The sequence below is a fragment of the Oncorhynchus kisutch genome, linkage group LG25, assembly GCF_002021735.2.
Source record: "Oncorhynchus kisutch isolate 150728-3 linkage group LG25, Okis_V2, whole genome shotgun sequence".
In the NCBI taxonomy this organism is placed as follows: domain Eukaryota; kingdom Metazoa; phylum Chordata; class Actinopteri; order Salmoniformes; family Salmonidae; genus Oncorhynchus; species Oncorhynchus kisutch.
In genome coordinates, this window is record NC_034198.2 from 10092327 (window position 1) to 10115535 (window position 23209).

Consider the following 23209-nt stretch of genomic DNA (forward strand, 5'->3'; position numbering starts at 1 on the left):
TCTCAACCTGCTCCACTACAGCCCAGTCGATGAGAATGGGGAAGTGCTCGGTCCTCTTTTTCCTGTATTCCACAATCATCTCCTTTGTCTTGATCACATTGAGGGAGAGGATGTTGTCCTTGCACCACACAGTCAGGTCTCTGACCTCCTCCCTATAAGCCGTCTCATCGCTGTCGGTGATCAGGCCCACCACTATTTTGTCATCAGCAAACTTAATGATGGTGTTGGAGTTGTGCCTGGCCGTGCAGTCATGAGTAAACAGGGAGTACAGGAAGAGACTGAGCACACACCCCTGAGGGGCCCCCGTGTTGAGGATCAGCGTGGAGGATGTGTTGTTTACTTACCCTTACCACCTTGGGGTGGCCCGTCAGGAAGTCCAAGATCCAGTTGCAGCTTAGTGATGAGCTTTGAGGGCACTATGGTGTTGAACGCTGAGCTGTAGTGGCTATGAATGAATAGCATTCTCACATAGGTGTTCCTTTTGTCCAGGTGGGAAAGGGCAGTGTGGAATGCAATAGAGATTGCATCATCTGTGGATCTGTTGGGGCGGTATGCAAATTGAGTGGGTCTAAGGTTTCTGGGATAATGGTGTTGATGTGAGCCATGACCAGCCTTTCAATGCATTTCATGGCTACAGACGTGAGTGCTAAGGGTCGGTAGTCATTCAGGCAGGTTACCTTAGTGTTCTTGGGCACAGGGACTATGGGGGTCTGCTTGAAACATGTTGGTATTACAGACTCAGACAGGGAGAGGTTGAAAATGTCAGTGAAGACACTTGCCAGATGATCAGTGCATGCTCGGAGGACACGTCCTGGTAATTCGTCTGGCCCAGCGGCCTTGTGAAAGTTGACCTGTTGAAAGATCTTACTCACATTGGCTGCGGAGAGCGTGATCACACAGTCGCCCGGAACAGCTGGTGCTCTTATAAATGTTTCAGTGTTACTTGCCTCAAAGCGAGCATAGAAGTGATTTAGCTCGTCTGGTAGGCTCGTGTCAGTGGGCAGCTCTCAGCTGTGCTTCCCTTTGTAGTCTTTAATAGTTTGCAAGCCCTGCCACATCTGACGAGCATCGGAGCCCATGTAGTACGATTCGATCTTAGTCCAGTATTGACGCCTTGCCTGTTTGATGGTTCTTCGGAGGGCATAGCGGGATTTCTTTTTCTTAAGCTTCCAGGTTAGAGTCCCGCTCCTTGAAAGTGGCAGCTCTATCCTTTAGCTCAGTGCGAATGTTGCCTGTAATCCATGGCTTCTGGTTGGGGTATGTATGTACAGTCACTGCGGTGACGACGTCCTCGATGCACTTATTGATAAAGCCAGTGACTGATGTGGTGTACTCATCAATGCCATCGGAAGAATCACAGAACATATTCCAGTCTGTGCTAGCAAAACAGTCCTGTAGTTTAGCTTCTGCTTCATCTGACCACTTCTTTATTAGACCGAGTCACTGGTGCTTCCTGCTTTAATTTTTTATTGTAAGCAGGAATCAGGAGGACAGAGTTATGGTCAGATTTGCCAAATGGAGGGCGAGGGAAAGTCTCTGTGTGTGGAGTAAAGGTGGTCTAAAAAAGAATTCCCTCTGGTTGCACATTTAACATGTTGATAGAAATGAGGTAAAACTGATTTAAGTTTCCCTGCACTAAAGTCCCCGGTCAATAGGAGTGCCACCTCTGGATGAGCGTTTTCCTGTTTGCTTATGGTGGAATACAGCTCATTGAGTGTGGTTTTAATGCAAGCCTCAGTCTGTGGTGGTATGCAGACAGCTACGAAAAATACAGATGATAAACTCTCTTGGTAGATAGTGGTCTACAGCTTATCATAAAATACTCTACCTCAGGTGAGCAATACCTTGAGACTCCCTTAGATATCGTGCACTAGCTATTGTTTACAAATATGCATAGGCCCCCGCCCCGTGTCTTACCAGAGGCTGCTGTTCTGTCCTGCCAATAGAGGCATGTATCAGATGCTCAGCATGCTCTGCTCAAACCTAATCCTCCGAACCTAAACCACAGAAACAGCAACACTGGACACTATGGAACGCAAAGCTTTTACTAAGCTGGAATATACAAGGTCTGAGGTCATCTGCCTTTGGCCTAAAGAGCAGGAGCCCAGACTTCACCAAAGGAATCAGAAATACAGACATTGTCATCCTACAAGAAACATGGAAAAGAAGAAATGGGCCCAAAGGTTGCCCTCTAGGTTTCAGAGAGCTGCATCCACCAAACTACTAGGTGTGAAATCAAGGAAGAGAATCGGGGGTATGTTAACTTGGTATAGAGCAGACCTAATTTACTTTAAAATGAATCAAAACAGGAGCATTTTGCATCTGGTTAGAAATAAGGGGGGGTGGGGATTAGATGCATAAATTGAGCGCCCCACACAAGTAATTTCCAAATATTAATCTTACCTCCACTTTGAAGTTAAAACCCACTAGCTTTATTCAAAAAAAGTAATGGCAGCTACGAAAGGCAACATTACGTGACATTTTTACCCGGGCTCGAACAAAAGCCGCAGAAAATGCTAGCGCCTTTAGCCAGGAGCAGGAGGACTCACCATTTCCCGAGGCCCAACAACTGCGAACCATGTCAAATAAATGATTTCCCGAGCTGAGATCCCACCATACAGAACTCCACGACAAACTAGATGGCATTAACTCCCAGCTCAGTGAGATAGGGTAAAAAGTGACAACCCTGGAAAATGCCCTGCCTGCCTGCCATCAACAACAAGATAACCAGGCGAACCGCGTTGAGGGCTGAGGTAGAGAGGAGAATCCTATCCTTGGAAACTCACTAATAAAGACTCAATAATCCATGCTTTCTGACAATGTTATGGAGTCCAGAATGTGTGGACACAGCTAGAGAGTTGGCTGTCAGAAGTATTACAATGTAAACTTACTTTTAATCCATCTGTCTGCATTCAAAGCATGGCATAGTGAGATAACCAATGGGCAGGACGATTCTCTTCTCATCACTCATCTTGAAAAAACGTATAATAAAAACGTGGAAATCAATCAGCCATCATTATCACAATGGAAAACTTTAATGTTTTATTATAGAAATATTGAAATAGCATGGGCGACCTAGAAAAACAATTGATCAAATGTAAGGCCAAGTGGCTAACAATAATGCAGGCACTAGGGATGGGGGTGTGAGCATGCCGGTCTGGGCAGATGAGATGTATAAGTTTGTATATGGAGCAATTTTTATATATATATATATATACAGTACCAGTCAAAAGTTTGGACACGCCTACTCATTCAAGGGTTATTATTCATTTCTATTAATTTCTACATTGTAGAACAATAGTGAAGACATCAAAACTATGAAATAACACAAATAACCAAAAAAGTTAAACAAATCAAAATGTATTTTAGATTCTTCAAAGTAGCCACCCTTTGCCTAGATGACAGCTTTACACACTCTTGGCATTCTCTCAACCAGCTTCACGAGGAATGCTTTTCCAACAGTCTTGTTGGCCGCTTTTCCTTCACTCTGCAGTCTGACTCATCCCAAACCTTCTCAATTGGGTTGAGGTCGGGTGATTGTGGAGGCCAGGTCATCTGATGCAGCACTCCATCACTCTCCTTCTTGGTCAAACAGTCCTTACACAGCCTGGAGGTGTGTTGGATCATTGTCCTGTTCAAAAACAAATATTAGTACTACTAAGTGCAAACACGCAGCGCAAAATTGGGAGGATATCCACTATCTAGAAAAGAGCCGTTAAATTCTACAACCAGCGATTACCAAACCTTCCATAAAGCCATAACCTATAGAGAGATATACCTAGAGAAGGGTCCTCTCAGCAAGATGGTTCTGGGAATCTGTTCACAAACAGAACCCACAGAGCCCCAGGACAGTCCTAAACAAAGAGACACAGTGTCAAAATACCTGACCAAAATATTTGACCATATTAGAGACACGTTTCCCTCTGATTACACAGTTCCACAAAGAATTAAAAAACAAATCAAATGTTCATTAATTCCCTTATCTATTAGGTTAAAGACATCCTACAGGGAGTAGGTGAGGGCCCTGGAAGTGCGGTGCCAGGAAAATAAACTATCACTCAACGTCAACAAAACAAAGGAGCTGATTGTGGACTTCAGGAAACAGCAGAGGTAGCACCCCCCTATCCACATTGACAGGACCGCAGTGGAGAAGGTGGAAAGCTTCAAGTTCCTTGGCGTACACAACACTGACAAAATGAAATGGTCCACCCACACAGACGGTGTGGTGAAGAAGGTGCGACAGCTCCTCTTCATCCTCAGGAGGCTGAAGAAATGTGGCTTGGAACCTAAAACCCACACAAACTTTTACCAATGCACAATTGAGAGCATCCTGTCAGGCTGTATGACCACCTGGTACGGCAACTGTACCGCCCGCAACTGCAGGGCTCTCCATCAATGGGGGTAAACTACCTGCACTCCAGGACACCAACATGCACCCGATGTCACTGGCAGGCCAAAAAGATCATCAAGGACAACAACCACCCGAACCAATGCCTGTTCACCCTGCTGTCATCCCGAAGGCGAGGTCAGTGCATCAAAGCTGGTACTGAGAGACTGAAAAACAGCTTCTATCTCAAGGCCATCAGACTGTTAAATAGCCATCACTAGCACATTAGAGACTGCTGCCCTATATACATAGACTTGAAATCACTGGCCACTTTAGTAATGGAACACTAGTCACTTTAATAATGTTTACATATTTTGCATTACTCATGTCATATGTACAGTATATACTGTATTCTAAAATATTCTACTGTATCTTAGTCTATGCTGCTCATCCAAATATTAATTCCATTAATTTAATTGGATTTGGGTGTATTTTGTGTATTGTTGTGAAATTTGTGGATATTCTTGTTAGATATTACTGCACTGTTGGAGCTAGAAACACAAGCATTTCGCTACACCTACAATAACATCTGCTAAACACGTGTAAGTTATCAATAAAATGTTATTTAATTTTATTTGAAATACCACAGTGTCACATCACAGCAGCAATATGTGTTACTTGTTGCCACAAGAAAAGGGCAACCAGTAAAGCACAAACACCATTGTATATGCAATATTTATCTGTTTATTTATTTTCCCTTTTGTAGTTCAACTATCTGCACATTGTTACAACACTGTGCATAGCCAATAATATAACATTTGAAAGTTCTCCATTGAGGAAAGGGGGGAAGGGTTGATCTGCATCTCCATCTTATCCAAGGATCACATATATATTTATTATTTAACCTTTATTTAACTAGGCAAGTCAGTTAAGAACAAATTCTTATTTACAATGACGGCCTTCCTCGTCCAAACCCTCCCCTAACCCGAACGATGCTGGGCCAATTGTACGCCGAACTATGTGTCATGACGTTGGCCTGGGGGTAGGTTTATGACAGTCATAAATACCTCTTTCCCCCTTTTTCCTCTCTCTACCCTACTGATGTTATATTTGCAAAACTCTTGGTTAACATAGAGATTCTGGGAACATCAGAAGGTGGGGGGGAAATGAACTATATTCTGGTAATCCGACCAATGGAACATATGCGGTGGTACTTAATGAATATGATGTCAGTTCGGTTGTCATCTGAGACATTCTCAACAATGATAAGATGACATAAACTCTACAGTGGAAAGTCTACACATCAGAGTTATCGGATTCACATGGAATTGTTGTTCAATTTAAATGTTTGAATATTAAATTATTCGTGATGGGATGAAATGTGATTTTAGCTTCTAAAATGTGAGATTTGGGTTTTCATAAGATAGGGCTCTGCTCAATCAGTGGCCCGCCCCTGTGAAGGGACATGGGCTATAAAACTTTTCAAACACACCCTCCTCTCCCTTCCTATATAAGCCCTTGACGACAATGTAACCTCCTGTTACGAGGACGTGAGGACGATGGTCCGATGTCAGAATGGTTCAGATAATAACTAAAGAACGAAGCCAACATCAGCGTGAGCTTTGGTTGCGAATGGTATGAACTTTGAACTCTTATTCACTACAGAAGTGATACCTCCTAGCCGTTGAGTTAGCAACAGCCGCTGCAAACGATGGTTAGGAAGGAACAGACAGAGTATACCGTCTACCACACAACGATGTTACTACAACTACAACAGCAGAGACATTCTTCAAAAGAACAAAGGGCTCGGTTGGGCAACACGGCCTTCCATCTACCACCAACCTACCGAAGCGCAGCTCAGAGTAAATATTTATTGCATTTTCCTTTTCCAAATGGGCGGTAATTTAGAATGCATAAGATACTGTATTTACGATAGCACAGCTTCACCCTTTGTTCCTCAGTCTTCCTGCTCTTTCACTCAAACCCAGACCCTTTTCTTTTGTGTAACAAGCTGTCATATGTGTTCCGCCCGCTAGGGACGTTTTCCTTTATGACGTAATTTGTAATCAAGTTATGATTTAATTATGTGTATGTGTAATTCTGTGTGATTAGTTAGGTATTTAGTAAATACATAATTACACCCAATTTTGTATTGCTGGTTCAACTTGTTAGCCAGGGTTCGTGCAGATAATCAAGAATTTACAACTTTCAGATGAGACTGAATTAAGATGATGATTAATATTGACTGCTATTGATGTAAAATATTACTAGGTCTTTAAGAGTTTATTCGGAAGATAACAGCTCTATAAATATTATTTTGTGGTGCCCGACTCTCTAGTTAATTACATTTACATGATTAGCTCAATCAGGTAATATTAATTACGGAGAAATTATTTTATAGAATAGCATGTCATATCACTTAATCCGGCATAGCCAAAGACACAACATATGGGACTCCCAATCACAGCCGGTTGTGATACAGGCATCTGTAGACCACTGTGCCACTCGGGAGGCCCATACATATAGTGCAATATGTTTAATCACATAGGAGATGACAACACTATTAGCCTACTGACAGTCAGAAAGGGGCCTTGGTGATTGATTTGCACCCTGCAGTTCTGAGAAATCAAAATGTTGACAGACGTCAGCCTAATGCTGGTTAACTCTTAATTTATTTATTTTTATCTTACAGGCTTGGGAAAGAAAGAGCCATACCACATAGTTGATACCTAATTAAAGTGAGACTATAACATCCTGCAAAACAGATTAGTAAAAACAAAGAGACATTGAATTGCACACAAAAAAAAAAAATTGGCTTCGAATTACAAATCATGATGTATTTAACTCCCTGTCAAAAATCATCACAATAGCCTAACCACAAAATATTGCAGGCAGAGATAGGACCACTTAAGTAGGCCTCCAATGTGGCCCTTTCTAAGCAGTAATTTTAAAAAACGCTACCGTGCTGACTCTGCTGAGGTGTAAACAAGGGGTCTGTATGAATTTGATGGAGTCTTCTCTTCAGAATTCGCTAATCTGGTGTTGAAAACGCAGCGTGATCAGACAGTGCTAGCCAAAGCCGCCCACGTCGGGAAAGAGAGCGAAGACCTGTTTTGCTGAGAGATCATCCTCCCCATTCTTCCGTTAAAAAATCTCCAGGCGGATTCTCTCTCTCTCTGTCACTGCCAGCGCGCGCTCTCTATCGGAATTGCCAGACGCGGACGCAGGAACTGCTATGAGCTCGTTCCAGAACCGGGATTTACCGATGCGTCTGATGTGCTCCATCTTTTTGCTTGGGGATAATTAAAAGAGGAAATGGCACTGGAAGAACAGAACAGAGGAGGAGATGGAGAGGGGGCTGAGCAAATGTATGCAGCTGTCATTTATTTTAAGTAGTTCACATGTTGTTTTTCCCTCAGTGTGACTTTGTTTAAAACTTTTCTCAACTGAGGATTTTGTCCAAAACAACACATAGGTGGACATTTATTTTTATTTTTTTTATTTTTTTGGGGGGGGGGGGGGGGGCTTAGGCCTAAGCTTTATTATAGGCTTACAATGCCATTTTCCTGAAATAACCATGTAATTACATGACTACTTGGAAATGCCTAGTCTACAATCCAGACACATAGCTTGAACCTTGTACCATGAACTAGGCTAACTGAATAGTAAACCTACTTCTTCCTATCCAAACATTCACATCAGTTTCACCTGAAGGAATAGATCCTAAATGGATCCTGTTCTCTGAAAGTGTTTCTCCATCTCTAAACTCTATAGTTTTGATGTGACATGTCTCCCATGCCCCAAAGCTGACAGTAGCCTATAATGAACAATGTTTCTCCATTTGATCCATGCACTGTTTTTTTAGGCCTAGCCAAAAAGTCAACCAAAAAGTTGAAATTATCTTTATATCTCCTCTTACAATACACCTCACACATCTCTAACTTTCACCAATCCCTAAATGTATAATCACATGTGATGCCATTTCTTTCTTCCCCAAAAGTTGTCTTCAAAGCAAATGTGTTCTGACAACAGTTAGTGACAAGTGCGTCAACGGAGAGGCGGGAAATCAGCCGCTGGCCTTGCTATCAATTATTGATCGCGTCGCCCCTGACCAGCCAGCAGACTTCTTGTGATAATGAAATGCATGAATAAAAAAATACAAAATTGACAAATGTCAGCCCCATTGTTGTGTGAAGGCTTATGAGTTTGATTGACTGCCTGCACATTTTCCTAATTCGATAGTGCGGCAGAACAAAGGAGGGCCCTTCTTATTGCCCAAGGCCACTTGCAATTTATTTAGAGGGGCTGTGCCGCTGTCCCAGCAGGTAACAATACTGAACCAAGCCACTCAGGATAATCATAGCTTTGAGGTGTCCGCCCACCCACCCCCACCCCCATAGGCCACACAAACACACACACATGCACGATTAAGGGGAACATCCATATTAGGCTGATTAGATTCAATTGGTACACAAGGGTGTATTTTGCACTCACATTCTGAATAGCCTCAAAGGAATACCCACCTTACCTAGGCCAAGTTTTTGTTTTATATCATTTATTTATAGTTCATTTCGGACCCATGTTCTGATTTCCAATAGGCCCATATCTGCTGAAAATACCACATGTCAATTCTCCCCCCTAATTAAGTAAAAATGATAATTCGTTGTTTACTTTGAATACAGTAGCCCTGGCCTGATAAATTATTGGCTGCCCGATACTAAGCAGTTGAATAGCATAACCTGCAGTTAGACAAGAAGGACAAAACGTTCAGTGTCACAAGAAAAAAAGATTATTGGATATTAGAAATGAAAGGAAAATGCTTTCTATTGAAAAAAAAGTTATTCACAACGGAATTCTTGAAATAGGTTACATCATTTAATTGGGGGTAAACATATTTGAGCAGGTGCGAGACATATCTGGAAGTGGAAAACAAGTTCCATTTTCGCAGGAGCATAGTGTTTTCTTTGTAGTAGGCTACATCTGCATGGCACCTTGATACGTTATTTTAGAAAGTGTGTTTGAAAACCCGTCCTGTGTACCGCATAAATAATACACGGCAGATAGCATATTAAAAGGTGCTCATATTCTGCATCCGGATGCACTCCGGTGCTTACGAGCATGTGCCAAACACAATAGGGGTATCAGATCTCTTCCCCATAGGAACCCGTCAAAAAACCAAAGGATGAAATACCACACCAGTTTTTTTTTACTCGCCTGGCGCATCTTTTATCTCTCAATTTCCAAATTACAGTTAGGCAATTATTTCAGAACTGTTTTTAATAACCAGAACCCAAGAGAGACGAATATTTGAACATTTGAGAAGAGGTACAAACTTAAGAAAATTGTAAACAGTCTTCCTTTTTGCTTGCATGGTAAAACATCTGTTTGTTTTTTATTCACTTTTTATAATTTTATGCAAATAGGCTAATTTACTATAATTTATTGGGTAATATGTTTCATAGGACAGGAGATTTAGGATTCAGTAATGTAGCCTAATATTGACTGATTGCCCAGGTTGTGACACATGTTTTGCTATTAAATAGCTATATTTGGATCAAGACTTTTCTTCTTAAAGCACCGTAAAAATATAGAATGTTTTTTTGTCTCACACTAAGAGGAAGATGGAATATGTAGGCTAGGCTACAATCAATTTATTTTAAATAGAGGTGAATTTCAGAATCATGGTTATATTACCTTGCTGCTGTCCTCCCATAACTGTGAGCTATTCAATCTCTTTGTTTTAGAGATTGAATAGTCTCCGATTAATTAATTCAAAGTCTATGTGATGTGGGATCACTTTCCTCTCACTGTTTTTTTTTTTTTTTTTGTCCTCTCATTTGTCGAACAGAAACACTTGATGTGGAGGGGTGAATAATATAATAATATTTTTTTTTTAAGTACATTGGTCAACGTTTTATTGCTCATTGTAGAATTCAATGACATAATCCATTTGGGATCTATGTGTCATTAAGACTCCAATGCTGTGTTGCAAGTTTATGGTTCCAACTTGTTAGAATGAGCATTCTTTACCATTAGAGGGCACTAGAACCCAAAACATAGGCCTTTCTCAGATAATCTGTCTCCTGCCTTTATACCTGAGGCAGTTTATGGAGAGAGAGTGAGACTTTGGGCACTCAGTCACAGATGTATATTTGCTGAGTTAGACATGGAGTACATATATGTGTGTCTTCCAGGGTAGATGTAGGGACCACACAGCACAGATCTGTGTTTACTTGCTCTGTGGTCCTTCTCTTTGCACAAATTCCTATCAATGTGTGCAGACACGGTTTTGTTCAGTGGAGGTGGCACCAGATCGTTTTAACCAGCCACTGAGAGAGGTGACCTGTCACAAGGAATATAACAAGCAAACTTTTGCTGTCACACTGGCTGCCACAAGACTGTGTATCTATGGTACAGTATATGCTCACCAGACCTGGGTTCGAATGCTATTTCAATTACTTTAAATACATTTGGAAGTAAGTATTTAAATATTTTTTATAAAACAATTGTTGGATATTGGAATGTATTTGGAAATATACTTGGAAAATACTGAAATACCCTGTCTCAAATACACTCCCATACATTTACCCTAGGTAAAAGTATTTCAAAATACTTTCAAAATAGTTGGCTATATATCGGAAATTATTAGAAAATACTTCCAATAGAGCCACATTATTTGAACATTTTAAAATACACAGAAAACAAGTATTTAATAACAAATACGCAAATACACATGTATTTGCAACCAGGTCTGACTCTCACCTGATGTATACAGTCACCTCCAAAATTATTGGCACCCTTGATAAAGATTAGCAAAAAAAGACAGTATAAAATAAATAATACAAATACTGAGCTATATTGTATGCTCAAAAATGTTGTAAAATGTTATTATTTTCTACTAATTAAAATGCACAGATAAAGAGATTTTGTTTAAAAATTTAAAATTTAAAAAAGGGTCAATATTTTTGGCAACCCTAAAGAGTCTTATCAATAAAATCTGACAAAATGTAATCTGCATTAAGTTAAAATTCTACTTTGTTAAGTTTATTTCAGTTTAAAGAACCGTATTGAGGCCTTCCATTGCTTCCTGTTTCACTGGGGTATACAAATTAGGTAACATGTGTAAAATCTATTTGTCATCCATCAACATGGGGAAAGGCAAAGACCTCACAACCGAAAATAGACAAATGGTGGCATTGGCAATGGGTTAAAAAAATAGCTAAAGACTAAAAAATAAATATACCACTTATCACTATTAGGGGAACAATTAAGAAGTTGAAAACCACTGTGGTAAACTTGGCTGTTAGAGGAAGCAAGTGTATCTTGTCCCCATGTTCAATGAGGAAGATCGTTCTGGAGGCAAAGAAAAATCCAGGGGACACAGTTGGAGAATTACAAATCTTGGTTGCATCTTGGGGTCACCAAGTCTCTAAATCTACAATTAGATGCCACCTCCATGTCAATAGCCTCTTAGGAAGGTTTGCCAGAAAAAAATGCCTTTAGTGAGAGCAACCAACAAACGTAAACGCCTGGAGTTTGCTAAACTGCATTGGCACTTTGATTGAACCCGAGCTCTATGGTCAGATGAGACGAAAATAGAGGTCTTTGTCCACGTAAACTAGCGGTGGGTTTGGCGTTGAAAGGATGCATATGCAGAAAATAATAACATACCTACTGTAACATATGGTGGTGGTTCTTTAATGTTGTGGGGCTGTTTTGCATGTTAAAGGTCCGATGCAGTGGTTTTTATCTCAATATTAAATTATTTCTGGGTAACAATTAAGCACCATACTGTGATTGGAATTATGAAAATGGTAAAAATAAAAAATAGCTTCTTGGCAAAGAGGAATTTCTCAAGCAAGAATTTTGCTAGGACTGTCTGGGAGTGGTCTGAGTAGGGAGGGGAAAACTGAAAACTAGCTGTTATTGGCATCAGTCTAGTAACTAATTTAACGCCTGGTGATGTCGTCCCACTAAAACAGGCTGACAATTCAGGGGGCCTTTTCAAACAGCTCTTACAATAAAAGGGCATTATCATGATTTTCACAATTTCCCAGTATTATTCCAACCTCAAAGTATGGATATATACAGTTGAAGTCGGAAGTTTACATACACCTTAGCCAAATATATTTAAACTTTTTCCTAGTAAAAATTCCCTGTCTTAGGTCAGTTAGGATCACAACTTTATTTTAAGAATGTGAAACGTCAGAATAATAGTAGAGAGTATGATTTATTTCAGCTTTTATTTCTTTCATCACATTCTCAGTGGGTCAGAAGATTACATACACTCAATTAGTATTTGGTAGCATTGCCTTTAAATGGTTTAATTTGGGTCAAATGTTTCGGGTAGCCTTCCACAAGCTTCCCACAATAAGTTGGGTGAATTTTGGCCCATTCCTCCTGACAGAGCTGGTGTAACTGAGTCAGGTTTGTAGGCCTCCTTGCTTGCACACGCTTTTTCAGTTCTGCTCACAAATTTTCAATGGGATTGAGGTCAGGACTTTGTGATGGCCACTCCAATACCTTGACTTTGTTGTCCTTAAGCCATTTTGCCAAAACTTTGGAAGTATGCTTGGGGTCATTGTCCATTTGGAAGACCCATTTACGACCAAGCTTTAACTTCTTGACTGATGTCTTGAGCTGTTGCTTCAATATATCCACATAATTTTCCTACCTCATGCAGCCATCTATTTTGTGAAGTGCACTAGTCCCTCTTGCAGCAAAGCACCCCCACGACATGATGCTGCCACCCCGGTTGGGATGGTATTCTTTGCTTGCAAGCCTCCCCCTTTTTCCTCCAAACATAACGATGGTCATTATGGCCAAACAGTTATATTTTTGTTTTATCAGACCAGAGAACATTTCTCCAAAAAGTACGATCTTTGTCCCCATGTGCAGTTGCAAACCGTAGTCTGGCATTTTTTATGGCGGTTTTGCAGCAGTGGCTTCTTCCTTGCTGAGCGGCCTTTCAGGTTATGTCGATATAGGACTCGTTTTACTGTGGATATAGATACTTTTGTACCTGTTTCCTCCAGAATGGTCCTTTGCTGTTGTTCTGGGATTGATTTGCACTTTTCACACTAAAGTACGTTCATCTCTAGGAGACAGAATTCGCCTCCTTCCTGAGCGGTATGACGGCTGCGTGGTCCCATGGTGTTTATACTTGCGTACTATTGTTTGTACAGATGAACGTGGTACCTTCAGGCGTTTGGAAATTGCTCCCAAGGATGAACCAGACTTGTGGAGGTCTTCAATGTTTTTCTGAGGTCTTGGCTGATTTCTTTTGATGTCAAGCAAAGAGGCACTGAGTTTGAAGGTAGGCCTTGAAATACATCCACAGGTACACATCCAATTGACTCAAATTATGTCAATTAGCCCATCAGAAGCTTCTAAAGCCATGACATCCTTTTCTGGAATTTTCCAAGCTGTTTAAAGGCACAGTCAACTTAGTGTATGTACACTTCTGACCCACTGGAATTGTGGTACAGTGGAGTACAAGTGAAATAATATGTCTGTAAACAATTGTTGGAAAAATTACTTGTGTCGTGCACAAAGTAGATGTCCTAACTGACTTGCCAAAACTATAGTTTGTTAACAAGAAATTTGTGGCGTGGTTAAAAAGTGAGTTTTAATGACTCCAATCTAAGTGTATGTAAACTTCCGACCTAAACTGTATATAAAACACAGGAAACCACGTTTTTGACTGCACTGGGCCTTTAAGGTCAACAGCATCATTAACCTTTATTGTTTGTTGAGTCATTGCGTTCTAGGAATATGGGACAAATACTAAACTTTTGATTACATTAACACACATACAGTGCATTCGGAAAATATTCAGACGCCTTGAATTTTTCCACATTTTGTTACGTTACAGCCTTATTCTAAAATATATTTTTAAAAAAATTCTCTCTCATCCATCTACACACAATAGCCTATAATGATAAAGCAAAAACAGTTGTTGTTTTTTTGGTGCAAATTGATAAAAAATAAAACATTTACATAAGTATTCATACCCTTTAGTCATTACTTTGTTGAAGCACGTTTGGCAACGATTACAGCCTCGAGTCTTCTTAGGTATGATGCTAAAAGCTTGGCACATCTGCATTTGGGGACTTTCTTCCATTCATCTCTGCAGATCCTTTCAAGCTCTGTCAAGTTGGATGGGGACTGTCGCTGCACAGCTATTTTCAGGTCTCTCCAGAGATGTTTGATCAGGTTCAAGTCCGGACTCTGGCTAGGCCACTCAAGGACATTCAGAGACTTGTCCCAAAGCCACTCCTGCATTGCCTTGGCTGTGTGCTTAGGGTCGTTGTCCTGTTGAAAGGTAAACCTTTGTCCCAGTCTGAGGTCCTAAGCACTCTGGAGCAGGTTTTCATTAAGGATCTCTCTGTATTTTGCATCGTTCATCTTGCCCTCGATCCTGACTAGTCTCCCAGTCCCTGCCGCTGAAGAACATCCCCACAGCATGATGCTGCCACCACCATGCTTCACCGTAGGGATGGTACTGGCCAAGTGATGAGTGGTGCCTGGTTTCCTCCAAACATGACGCTTGGCATTTAGACCAAAGAGTTAAATATTGTTTCATCAGACCAGATAACCTTGTTTCTCATGATCTGAGAGTCCTTTAGGTGCCTTTTGGCAAACTCCAAGTGGGCTGTCATGTGCCTTTTACTGAGGAGGGTTTTCTGTCTGGCCAGTCTACCATAAAGGCATGATTGGTGGAGTACTGCAGAGATGGTTGTCCTTCTGGAAGGTTATCTCATCTCCAAAGAGGAACTCTGGAGCTCTGTCTTAGTTTGGCCGGGCGGCCAGCTCTAGGAAGAGTTTTGGTGGCTCCAAACTTCTTCCATTTAAGAGGCCGCTGTGTTCTTGGGGACCTTCAATGCTACACTACTTTTTTTGGTACCCTTCCTCAGATCTGTGCCTTGACACAATCCTATCTCTGAGCTCTACGGACAATTCACTCAACCTCCTGGCACTGTCAACTGTGGGACCTTATATAGACAGGTGTGTGCCTTTCCAAATCATGTCCAATCAATTGAATTTACCACAGGTGGACTCCAATCAAGTTGTATAAACATCTCAAGGATGGTCAATGGAAACAGGATGAATCTGAGCTCAATTTAGAGTCTCATAGCAAAGGGTCTGAATACTTATGTAAATAAGGTATTTCTGGTTTTTATTTTTTATAAATTTGCTAGCATTTCAAAAAAACAGTTTTTACTTTGTCATTATGGGGTATTGTGTGTAGATTGATGAATAAAAACATGTATTTAATCCATTTTAGAATAAGGCTGTAATGTAACAAAAAAAGGCAAAGGGTCTGAATACTTTTCCAATGCACTGTATAAGTGAATTTGTCCCAATACTTTTGGTCTCCTTAAAATGAAGGAACTATGTAAAAAAAAAAGTGCTATAATTTCTAAACTGTTCACCCAATATGGATAAAAAATACCATCAAACTAAAGCTGAAATCCAAAGTGATGGAGTAGAGAGATAAAACGACGAAACATTTGTCACTGTCCCAATACTTTTGGAGCTCACCGTAGCTCAGTATTTGTGTCATTTATTTTATACAGTATTTTGTTTCTTGTCTTTATTAAGGGTGCCAATAAATTTGGAGGACACACACACACACACACAAACACACAGTCAACCCTACAACAATGGGTGGTTGGCTTTGTACCAGTATGCAGCTCAGTGTGTTTTTGAACTGTGAATGTGGATGCTGATTGAGAGATCTGTGGAAAACCTGCAGGACTGCAGAGATGGCAGTTCTCCCATGGAGAGGGGCTCTGTCCAGGCCTTTGTGCTGTTGACCGTTTACTCCATTCATTTTGCTTCATTTTCTCACATGTGCAAAAGCACCAGTATGGCCAATTCATCATTCAAAAGTATGTCCTTTAGCCAGTTTATCTGTGCTCATAGCACGCCATATGTACTGTGTGCCATATGCATTCAGTCAAAATTCTGGATATGGAATAGCTGGCTAGCAAGAATACTCTTGTCGTTACATCATTGAGGACCACATGATGTATCTGAATTAAGTCATCCATGTTCCCTCAGGATGCTCCCTGCATTGTTGGAAAAGGACCTGTAAGTAAGCATTTGCACTGTTTACAAAGCATGTGGCAAATAAAAATTTGATTTGATTAATTGCAAACTCACATACTCTCTTGTATAGTCTCTTCTGTAACAAAAAGGCACATTAAAATGGTTGTTGTATGTGCCGGTGGGAATCAATTGTCGGCTCGTGCCTTAAGATGGTAAGATGGGGTAAAGCAATTGTCATTACATTAGTGTGTGCAGTTGGTTTGTGTCTGTGGATATGGTAATGAGATGCACAGGATGCCTGACTACATGCGAGAAAGAGGTCTCAGAGGAGTTAAGAGCAGCGCTCCCCATCCCTGGACTAAAGCTGATAGAGGTCCTCAACACAATCCCTGGAAAACACACTGCTCCACTCACTCACTAGGGACTTTCAAACAAATTAAGAAAGCAATGGGACGACGAGGGAGAATCCAATGCCTATTCCCACCATCAAGACCCACATTCCTCTTCTTGTGCTTTTAACTTTTGTTTTCTCTCACTATCTCTCTCTCTCTCTCCCTTTATCTCTTTTCTCCTCCGCAGTGTTGTTTCCTTAGTTTGCTTTCCACTCGTACTCCTCTGGCAGTCGCAGAGCGCTGCAGCCACTTTCAAAGGCTCGGCTGTCACGCACCGGCTTTGAGTCGCGTTTGAATTTTTAACGTACATGTTGTCAGGGTGCCGTCAGGAGTGATTGACAGGTTCGTCCCAGAGCAGCACCGGGCTTGGCAGGCTGGCTGTCTTTTGTCAGAAGCAGCTGAGGAAAAGCAACAAAGGAAGGAGCATAGGAGGGAAAACACACATAGGCCTGAATAAAACACTGCTCTTACCCATTTCTCAATAAAGACCAAATTAGATTAAATTTAAGACAGGCAGTCGTCAGGCAGACTTGATATTTTCCGCCCGTTGTTCTTGTAGTATTGTTCTGCTCAATAGCTCTCTCAACGGGACACAAACGGAGCTCAGAAAGAGTTGCTTATAGGAATGGATGATGTTTACGCTGTTCGTTATAAAGAATGTGCTATATTGATTTACTTGACTGATTTCAGTTCAGCCTACACTCACCTTGTTTTGTAGATATGAGCTATAGCCTCAGAATGGCCTTGTTCTGAATAAGAGACTGCTTAATACTTTGATACGGGATGTAAAGCTGTTACTAGGAAACAGAAATATAAGACTAGTTCCTAGGAACATGATGGCACCCGCTTTACCCATAGGCCTACTAAGAAATAATCAATGGTCAAAGAGTTTATTGAATCGAGGGCCATAACAGCAAGCATAACATGATTGCTCAATAGCCTATATACTTGGCATCAATAAGATGGAGAAAGTCATCCAAAGACAGCCAGCCATGCATTGTAATGTTGTCAGGGGCAGAGATTCAGCAGGAGGCCGAAGGTTCAGGTGCATACGTGTCCATATTTATTTACAATGCTCAAGTACAGTAGGTGATAAAGACGATGAGAAATACACCTAGACAAAATACTTACTTGCCTTCATTACAAAACAACAAAACTAGCTGAGCCTCAAGCAGGTGAACCCCGTAGCTTCCATAGGTATTACAGGTTGAATGTGTACCTGGCTCGATCCCCACTTGAATTCAAAACCAGAACTGAATTGTCACCTAAAACAGGCTCATGCCCGAGGACACTCCCTGGAAGATACCAACAGGCACGGCAACATGTAACACCAAAACTGGCAAATTATACAAATGCAACTGGCATTCTCATAATAAGCACATTACATAATATTGCATCTCAGTAGAAACACGTTCTCTGGAGTGATAAATCACGCTTCGTCATCTGGATATCAGCAGGACGCTACCTGCCCCAATGCATAGGTGGTGGAGGAGGAATAATGGTCTGGGGCTGTTTATCATGGTTCGGGCTAGGCCCCTTAGTTCCGTGAAAGGAAATCTTAACGCTACAGCATACAATGACATTCTTGAGGACTCTGTGCTTCCATCTTTGTGGCAACAGTTTGGGGAAGGCCCTTTCTTGTTTCAGCATCACAATGCCCTCATGCACAAAGCTAGGTCCATGCAGAAATGGTTTGTCGAGATTGGTGTGGAAGATTATTAATACAGGTAACGAGTTCTTAAAGAAGAAGTTACACATCTGTGAGAGACAGAAATCTTGCTTGTTTGTAGGTGACCAAATACTTATTTTCCACCATAATTTGCAAAAAGAATTCATAAAAAATCCTACAATGTGATTTTCTATTAAAAAAAAATCTAATTTTGTCTGTCATAGTTGAAGTGTACCTATGATGAAAATTACAGGCCTCTCTCATTTTTTAAGTGGGAGAACTTGCACAATTGGTGGCTGACTAAATATGTTTTTTGCCCCACTGTAATTATACTTCTTATAGTGTGATCTAAATTATGGAGTATGTCTGGATTCTGAAATGCACATTTTCCAATGAATTTATTCTACATTAAACATATTGATATGAATATCTCAAAAGTACCCTTTTTGATTTAGCTATTTTTTTTTCATATATCGTTTGTATTCAATATACTCTTCAAAAATGTCAAATTTCCAGAGTGGGCTCTATGGTACATTTATTAACCAATCACAGCTCTCCTTTAGGATTGCATATTCAGCATATAACCAGCAGAGGGAGTTCCCTTTTTAAATATTTTTTTCATTGGTAGTTTAAGTTATCACCATTCAATCTACTCATAACATTAGGAATAGTAGGCTTGCATTTGTCTGCAAATGCGATGATAGAGGTATGCATACATTTGGTATAAAGGTTCCTTTTTATGATGAAAAATAGCTTCCCCAAAACTTGAAACTCACGCGACACATGCTAGTTGCTAGACTACAAGCTATCTAGCTAGCAAATGTTGGCTAGCTTAGTGTTGTTGCTAACACCTGGTTAGCGTAACAGCTAAACTAGACTTGAAATTGATCTGACATGACTTATCCGTGATGAAATGATCCAGGCAGACCCGTTACTGACAGCTGTCTGGGTTCAAGTTTTGACGGGTTAAAAGGTTTCTTTGCTTTTCTGACAGTTATTGAGTCTTATCTTGGTGTCACCAATGGTGTTTCGTGTTTGCGGAGAATCTTTAAACATATTTTTCCCCGTTGTATTTTTATACATTTATGTGATTTTTTTATTTCAGAATCTAGACATACTCCATATTTTAGAAGACATTATAAGAAGTATAATGACACCAAGATGTTGTCTGAATTATGTACGGTTCACGGATCATAGGGTCTTACAGAAGGCATGTTTTGGTCTAAACAGGCCGGAAATGGCCACTTTCATCACGATAAAAAAAGAACAATTGTGATACAAATGTTAACTTCGGGATCGGTGTCCCATCCACGGGACGGTTGAGCTAACGTAGGCTAATGCGATTATTATGAGGTTGTAAGTAACAAGAACATTTCCCAGGACATAGACATATGTGATATTGGCAGAAAGCTTAAATTCTTGTTAATCTAACTACACTGTCCAATTTACAGTAGCTATTACAGTGAAATAATACCATGCTATTGTTTGAGGGGAGTGCACAATTTTGAACATGAAAAGTTATTAATAAACAAATTAGGCACATTTGGGCAGTCTTGATACAACATTTTGAACAGAAATGTAATGGTTCATTAGATCAGTCTAAAACGTTGCACATCTGCTGCCATCTAGTGGTCAAAATCAAAATTGCACCTGGACTGGAATAATTTCTCTTGCATTTCAAAGACGATGGTTCAAAAACAATACAAAAGAACAGTTGTTTTTTTCATTGTATTATATTTTATCAGATCTATTCTTTTGAGTACATGCAGTTAGATTTGGGTATGTCATTTTAGGCAAAATTTTAAAAAAAAGGGGTGGATCCTTAAAGGTTTTAAAAGCTAGTCAAACATACTTCCTCACAATTAAGTTTCTATGTGAGAATTGACAGAACAATCTGAGATAGCAAAATTATTTTCGGCCCACACTGGCATGGAATCACCCCATGGTAGCCAAGGACTGTGTCATGATTGCTGCTGTTTAGTCTTGTCAGTGCTGCTGAGCCACATCATCACATTTCCCCATGCTTTACAAGCGTTCTGTATGAGAGGAGTCCAAGCAACATCAGCGTTTGCTGGGGATTTAGTTGTGAACAAGTTCTTCCTTTCAGCCAGTCCAGGCAGATGGGGTGTTGTACATGCAAGCATAATGTGGGAGCTACTTTGTAGTGTCAGACATGTGACGGGGGGGGGGGGGGGACCTTGAGCCCCTTCAGTGGTGAGGAGAACCATGTGACGAGAGGGGAGGAGGTGGGGCAGGGACGGCATAACTAACACCCCTCTTTGCCAATTGTACAATGTACAGTATTTAGACTGCCATTTTTGTGTTTATTTCATGTTTTATTATTGGCCCATCCACCAACTCCCCTCCCAAAATACATTTGTTTTACATTTGAGTTTTTTTTACAGGTATGTTGATAGGTTTGGACACATTCAAGGGTTTTTCTTTATTTTTACTATTTTCTACATTATAGAATAATAGTGAAGACATCAAAACTATGAAATAACACATGGAATAATTTAGTAACCAAAAAAGTGTTAAACAAATTGAAATACACTACTGTTCAAAATGTTAGGGTCACTTAGACATTTCCTTGTTTTTGAAAGAAAAGCACATTTTTTGTCCATTAAATTAACATCAAATTGATCAGAAATACAGTGGAGACATTGTTCATGTTGTAAATGACTATTGTAGCAGGAAACGGCTGATATTTTCATGAAATATCTACATAGGCATACAGAGGCCCATTGTCAGCAACCATCACTCCTGTGTTTCAATGGCACATTGTGTTAGCTAATCCAAGTTTATCATTTTAAAGGCTAATTGATCATTAGAAAACCCTTTTGCAATTATGTTAGCACAGCTGAAAACTGTCATCCTGATTAAAGAAGCAATAAAACTGGCCTTCTTTAGACTAGTTGAGTATCTGGAGCATCAGCATTTGTGGGTTCGATAACAGGCTCAAAATGGCCAGAAACAAGACCTTTCTTCTGAAAGTCTATTCTTGTTCTGAGAAATTAAGGTTATTCCATGTGAGAAATTAGCAGTTTACTACTCCCTTCACAGAATAGCGTAAACTGGCTCTAACCAGAATAGAAGAGGAGTGGGAGGCCCTGGTGCACCACTGAGCAAGAGGACATGTACATTAGAGTGTCTAGTTTGAGAAACAGACGCCTCATAACTCCTCAACTGGAGTTTCCTCTTCACTGTTGTCGTTGAGACTGGTTTTTTCCGGGTACTATTTAATGAAGCTGCCAGTTTAGGACTTGAAGACACAACATGGCATTGGAACACAGGAGTGATGGTTGCTGATAATGGGCCTCTGTACACCTATGTAGATATTCCATACAAAATCTGCTGTTTCCATCCACAATAGTCATTTACAACATTAACAATGTCGACACTGTATTTCTGATCAATTTGATGTTATTTTAATGGACAAAAAATTTGCTTTTCTTTCAAAAACAAGGACATTTCTAAGTGACCCCAAACTTTTGAACGATAGTGTATATTTTATACTTGAGATTGTTCAAAGTGGCCACCCTTTGCCTTCATGACAGCTTTGCACACTTGGCATTATCTCAACCAGCTTCATGAGGTAGTCACCTGGAATGCATTTCATTTTAAGTGTTGTGCCTTGTTAAAAGTTAATTTGTAGAATTTATTGCAAGATAAATAATAAATAATAAGCAAAAAGAAACAAGAGTCCATCATTACTTTAAGACATGAAGGTCAGTGTAAGGACTGATTCCGGACAGGAGAAGCAGGTACGGGGAGTCAAACATTTATTCAGGAACAGACATAGAACATGACAGGAACAGCGTCAGCACACGGGAAAAAACAAGGACATATGACAAACAATCCCGAAGCAGGGAACAGAGCTAGGAAACAGACAGATATAGGGAAGGAAATTACACAAGTAATTGATTCCACGTGAGTCCAATGAGAGCTGATGTGTGTGACGGGGAAAGGCGGGGAAGGCGGGGAAATACTGAAGGTGGCTTGAGTGCGTAATGTACGGGAATCTGGCGCCCTCGAGCGCCAGAGGAAGGAAGAGCGGGAGCAGGCATGACAGTCAGTCAATCCGGAAAACTTCTACCTTCAAATGTCAAAGTTTCTTCAATTGCAATTGTAAAAACGATCATTCACTATGATGAAACTGGCTCTCATGAGGGCCGTCACAGAAAAGGAAGATCCAGAGTTACCTCTGCTGTAGAGGATAAGTTCATTAGAGTTAACTGCACCTTAAATTGCAGCCCAAATAAATGCTTCACGGAGTTCAAGTAACAGACACATCTCAACATCAACTGTTCAGAGGAGACTACGTGAATCAGGCCTTCATGGTTGCATTGCTGCAAAGAAATCACCACTAAAGGACACCAATAATAAGAAGAGACTTGCTTGGGCTAAGAAACATGAGCAATGGACATTAGACCAGTGGAAATCTGTCCTTTGGTCTGATGAGTCCAAATTTGAGAGTTTTGGTTCCAACCGCTGTGTCTTTATGAGAAGCAGAATAGGGGATCTCTGCATGTGTGGTTCCCACCGTGAAGCCTGGCGGAGGAGCTGTGATGGTGTGGGGGTGCCTTGCTGGTGACACTGTCAGTGACTGAGTTAGAATTCACATTTAACCAACATGGCCACCACAGCATTCTGCAGCGATACGCCATCCCATCTGGTTTGCGCTTAGTGGGACAATCACTTGTTGTTCAACAGAACAATGACATAAAACACAACTCCAGGCTGTGTAAGGGATATTTGACCAAGAAG

General features: G+C 40.6%; 1 long non-coding RNA gene across 1 annotated transcript in view; it reads left to right on the forward strand.

Annotated features, from left to right (window-relative positions):
* Positions 1–16242: 16242 nt before the first annotated feature.
* Positions 16243–23209, forward strand: part of LOC116357441 (uncharacterized) — a 70436-nt gene continuing 63469 nt past the window's right edge. The window contains exon 1 of the long non-coding RNA XR_004205416.1: positions 16243–16423. This is a non-coding gene — a long non-coding RNA (uncharacterized LOC116357441). The remainder of the gene's footprint in view (positions 16424–23209) is intronic.